We start from the raw sequence: 6000 nt of genomic DNA on the forward strand, positions 1-6000 counted from the left end.
GAGAAATGTGTAGCGACTGATCTTTTACCTATCCGACAAATGGAAACAATGTTTTAACCACTCGTCACAGTGCATCTTTAATAATATTACATGTTGCAGTGTAAGACTACCAAAAGCAAACCTTAATGACAATATTCAAATACATGCTTGATTTTTGTTTCAGGTCAGCAACTTGATAATTCAGTTCTAGCTTTTTTGTGATATGCAACGACTCAGATGAATCTGTGATCTCTTCATATTTGGGCGAGTATTGTCATCTTTCTAAAGTCAGAGTTGAACTCTTGTTCGATCAAAAAAGATGATTTCACAGTATAAGATTTATCGGAATTTCAGCTGAAGGATATGAATTGGTCTGCACGTATTACAACTAACAAGACAAATGCATTTCACCAAATTGAGTCATCGCCTAAAATTTGACAGCATGAAATGGTCGGTCACGGATTCAGAATGGTATATTTTCTCGTTTACAAGAATTTGAAATACGTTATCTGTAAATTTCGCTCACCGATATTGTTAGCCATAATTGTCTGATTAGACATATCGATTACAAATCGTAGATTCACGCAAAAAAAAAAAATTTTACTTTCACCGTTTCGGTCTCGTCTAGATATTCAACATGATAAAATCAGTATCAAAGACGAACCTACATATAATGGAATATTACTGATTGTATTTTATTTTATGATTTTTATATCTGTCATTTATGAATTCGATATGTTTGAGAGAATAAATATTAAACGAATGATGATTTTTTTTTATTTGTGAATGTAATTTCTAAGAACTATTATATTTTCAGCATTTCACAACAACATCAAAATTCAGTACACAACAGTTGCGGAATAAGAATCGGAGTTTATTTTCATTACAGAAATTGCCTTTTCCTCTTTTCTAATATACACTAAACTTATGTTAACAGTCATAGTTAAACATCAACATCACAAAGTACATTTGGACAGGGTAAAACATGAACTGATCTGATGAAAATGGTCATGTAACGGTACTTTACAATCTAATGCATAAACCCTTTCAATTCTGTTATTTCAGTTTGTTCTTATGTTGTACTGTTACACGTTCTCCCGGGGCTAGGAAAAATAAAGCCTTTTCACATATGTTCAACCCTACAATATCATGATATATGTGTACCTGGTCTTAGTCAGGGGACATTTGAAACATAAACAACAAATAAACAGATGTTACAAATCATGTTGTTAAAAACTGTTAGAATATGAAAGCTAAAATATAGTAAAAATAAATTGTAAGTAAATACATGTATTGCATAGAGATTAGATGCACACCAAATTTTTCGGTTATCTAGTGACTTCTGATGAATGCACCATTTACAATGAGTTAAATGAAGTGTTTGATCTCATATTAGGAGTACAAAATTTGGGAGCGGATATATAATTTGAGAATCAACTGTGTATTATCTGAAAATAACAAATTAAAGGTAGGTGCATTTTTCTGTTTGCTAAAATAATTAACACATAGGCATACCATTATACTTAACAAGCACATATTGGTGTTTCGCATATGTCTGTTAATTGATTCCCGTTGAAGCTGTTTTTTTTGTGGGTAAATTCAGTCAATAAATATTCATTGATAGAATTTTAAACTCGTCAAATTTTTTTGGTATAAAAAATAGAACTGATACAATGAGAAAACCAAACCTTTAAGACAAAAAAATTGGTAGCCAACCAGGAAAACAACAGAAAAGAATAGTCCATAAACAATACAAGGACATCTCAAGATACAACAAATCATAAACCCGTGTATAATAATGTTAATTGACGGAGCTACATGTTATGTTGACGAGGCTTTTGTTTTATTCGAGAAAATAACAAGATTATTATGTAGTAACAGAAAAGAAATCGCTGCACCAGGTGATCGCGCTCATGTCGAGTCAAACACTACATATACAGAGGCAATCAAAATTTATGGGTCCTACAAATCCTGAGTACATTACTAGAGTTTGATAAGAAACCCATTGTTTTAATAAGTATTTTCCTGAGTCTGAGTAGGATTATCGTATTCGAAGGTTTTATTGCCACAAGGCATGACATCTTGTGCAATTGCATAGTCGGTATTTGATACAGCAAGTGAAATAATAGAATATTCAGATCAAGACTCAATTTGCGATATATATAATAATGACATTTTTCTTTTTGATACTGACTTTATCAGCAAGAAATTTAAGCGAGCCTGCTAGGGCATGCTGTTATTTGAGCTGATAAAGTCAGTATAAAAAAATAAAATGTCATTATTCTTTTTATTGCAAATTTGTCATATCTGTAGTTTTTTTTTTTGTTGATAATATGAAATAAAGTGAAATACTAAGTGAAACAATTTTTACGCGCAAAACAAATTGGGACACTTGTTCGGTTTTATGAGTGATGTCGCGTGCATTTCATTGATAAATTACCGCGAATGGATTTGAATACAAGAGGTCGCTGCAGTCATACATGACGTCATTGCCTACAATTACCGAGTTTCAAGTATTGACTACGATCCTTAAAATATTAAGCTATAAATCAAAGGCAGAGTTTTATATTTATATACCTACATTATGTTCCTGGAATTGTCTTTTTCTGCACAACATATCACTCCGGACGAGACACCAAATTCCATTTAAATTTGCTTCAAGGCATACAATAATGACCTGTATAGGGTCATTACATAAAATATGACCTGTATAAGGTCATTACATAAAATATTGATCCAAATAAGGTCATTATTTCACTGAGAAAAATGCCATTAGACGGAGGAACTGAGTAACATATTTCCGTAAAACAGACGCCGAACCAATAAAAATGTTAACGTTTGTCTGTGTTCGGCACTTAACTACTCAATCTTTTCGGCGTCAAAACGACAATTTTGTCGTGTACCGGTAGCACCCCAAAAAGTCTATTATATCGCTTTTAAGTATAACTTACAAACCATTAAAACATATGTAAATACATCATTTTACTGCCGAAGCTATACTAGGTTTGAAAAAAAATAAGTGAATGTGTTCTCTTATAAAAGAATAACCCGCAAAGTCTTAGAATATATTGAGTTGACATCTATCGGATTGACTACTCGTGAATACGAAATGTTTGTCCATATTCAATGATGGACATTTAACGACAGTCATAGTTAAACATCAACATCACAAAGTACATTTGGACAGGGTAAAACATGAACTGATCTGATGAAAATGGTCATGTAACGATATTTTACAACCTAATGCATGTAAAGAAATACATACGGATACTGTTTTAATTTCATTACCTTCAGAAACTAGTAGCGATTAAAATAAATGGATTCAATTTGATTTTCTAATTTAAAATTTCTAAAGGTTGAGCATTTTCTCCCGCAACATTAAAATTTTCATTCTTAATATTTCACATTTTTGTTATCAGTATAAATTGCAAACATCTGCCATCTCTTTCTCTAAACAAGTGGATAAAAAGGGGGAGGGAAAGAAATAAGAAATGCATAACACACTTCTAGAATTGCTCAGAGGACTCGACATGTTTACAGTTACTTCCAATCTTTTTTTAAGTTATATAAGTATTTAAAAAAATGTACTAAATAAAATAATTTATGGAAATAAACACTTTAGACTTTATATTATCAATTAAAACACCGCCCCCGTGGTCTTGTGGTAGTGCATTCGTCTCGAATTCAGGGGTCCTTGATTAATACGCTGACCGTGTCAAACACATTACATAATAATTGATATTTGCTGCTTCTCCACTAAGCATGTGGTATTTATGATTAAGCTAGCACAATACAAATATTTTTTTACTTCCAATCACTAACCTTTAAAATACTGTAACTTTCTTATGAATGCATAGACAATAATAAAAAAGGCATACATATAGAAAGACAAAATAATCTTTTAAATGGTTGCAATATTTTTATGATGCAATCATTATGTAATCAATTATCATGAAATTAGTGGCAAAATCTGGGTCAGTTCACTTGAAAGAATTTAGCTCTATCATCTCTTTAACTATACAGAACATTTCAACGAAATCTTAATCAACACATCATGGGCTTCAAAAGAGTGTCGCAAATTGTCCTTATGATATAACGTTCTCTCATAAATCTCTAATTAGTGTAAACATTCTTACCACATAAAAGAAGATAATGTTTGATTAGGTGTAAAATTTGTTCTATACATTCTATCTGAAATCTGAGACACCTTTTGTAGATGATGGCCATAAGAACAACATATAATAAAATCAACCCTCTAGGGATACCTATGCAGAAGCTAATTTCATTTGAAAGTGGAAATTTGGTGAAAAATATTTTACACACAGCTTACATTATAAGTGGTTACATAATTGTTGCATAATACTAACATTGCATTAATTTGAAAGAGTAATCTGTGAGCTATCCAAAACTACCACTTTTATAAATTTTCAAGCATTATTAAGACAGTTACAGCATTATAAAACTTGGGAGTTGGAGTTATAAAATCCTTGTATTAGGCTACATTAAGGTAGCACAATACAAAGATTTTTTTACTTCCAATCACTAACATTTGAAATGCTGTAACTTTCTTAGAATGCATAGAAAATAATAAAAGAGGTACATATAGATAGATACAAGATTAATCTTTTAAATGAATGTAATATTTTTATTATGCAATCATTATATAATCAATTAGTATGTAATTAGTGGCAAAATCTGCGTAAGGTCACTTAAATGAATTTAGCTCTTTCTTCTCTTTAACTATGCAGAAAATTTTAACGAAATCTTAATCAACACATCATGGGCTTCAAAAGGGTGTCTCAGATTGTCTCTATGGCATTCTATTCTCTCATAAATCTCCAATTAGTGAAACATCCTAACCACATAAAAGAAGATAATGTTTAATTAGGTGTAAAATGTGTTCTATACATTCTATCTGAAATCTGAGACACCCTTTGTAGAAAATGGCCATAGGAACAACATATAATAAAATCAAGTCTCTAGGGATACCTATGCAGAAGCTAATTTCATTTGAAAGTGGAAATTTGGTGAACAATATTTTAGACACCGTTAACATTATAGTTGGTTACATAATTGTTGCATAATTCTAACATTGCATTAATTTGAAAGAACAATATGTAAGCTATCCAAAACTACCACTTTTATAAATTTTCAAGCAGTATTAAGAAAGTTACAGCATTTTAAAACTTGGTAGTTGGAGTTATAAAATCTTTGTATTGTGCTACCTTAAGTGCAAAGAGTTGTCGGATCGGAATTAGAATAATGCCTCAATTTCACAAAGTGGCAATTTTCACAAATAAATTTATGGTTAGCTCTATCGAAACCATATGTTTGTTTTCTTTCATTCTTCTTAAATAAATTCTCTTATATTTGACAATAGAATTTAGTAAAAAAAAAAAACGAACATTTGATATACATGAAGCATGATGTTACACATAGCATGTGTTCTAGAACAGGAACATGTCGTTAATTTAAAAGTGACGCAGAAGATGAAAACGTCACACTTTTACTGACGTGAATCGAAATGAAACTGTTATTTTTTTTACACTAAATATTGTTTTTTGTCACCACAATTAATTGTGGTATATTGCATACAAGACAAATGATAAATCTGTTCTGAAGGAGGCTCGCGGGTTTAAAAAAAATCAGCGAAAATTTAAACATTTGTTTTTCATTACAATTTTTGTTTATTACACTATAAGCATGATAAGCTATACTTTATGATATGGTACAAAAATCAACCCCAAAACATTTATTTTGGCCCCAGATGACCTTTAAAATGTTTATATCATTGAACTAGAGGCTCTAAAGAGCCTGTGTCGCTCACCTTGGTCTATGTGAATATTAAACAAAGGAAGCAGATGGATTCATGACAGCATTGTGTTTTGGTGATAGTGATATGTTTGTACATCTTACTTTACTTAACATTCTTGCTGCTTGCAGTTATCTCTATCTATAATGAACTTGGCCCAGTAGTTTCAGTGGAAAATGTAAGTAAAAATTTACAAATTTTACAAAAAT

The sequence above is a fragment of the Mytilus trossulus genome, chromosome 13 (assembly GCF_036588685.1).
Source record: "Mytilus trossulus isolate FHL-02 chromosome 13, PNRI_Mtr1.1.1.hap1, whole genome shotgun sequence".
Lineage (NCBI taxonomy): Eukaryota > Metazoa > Mollusca > Bivalvia > Mytilida > Mytilidae > Mytilus > Mytilus trossulus.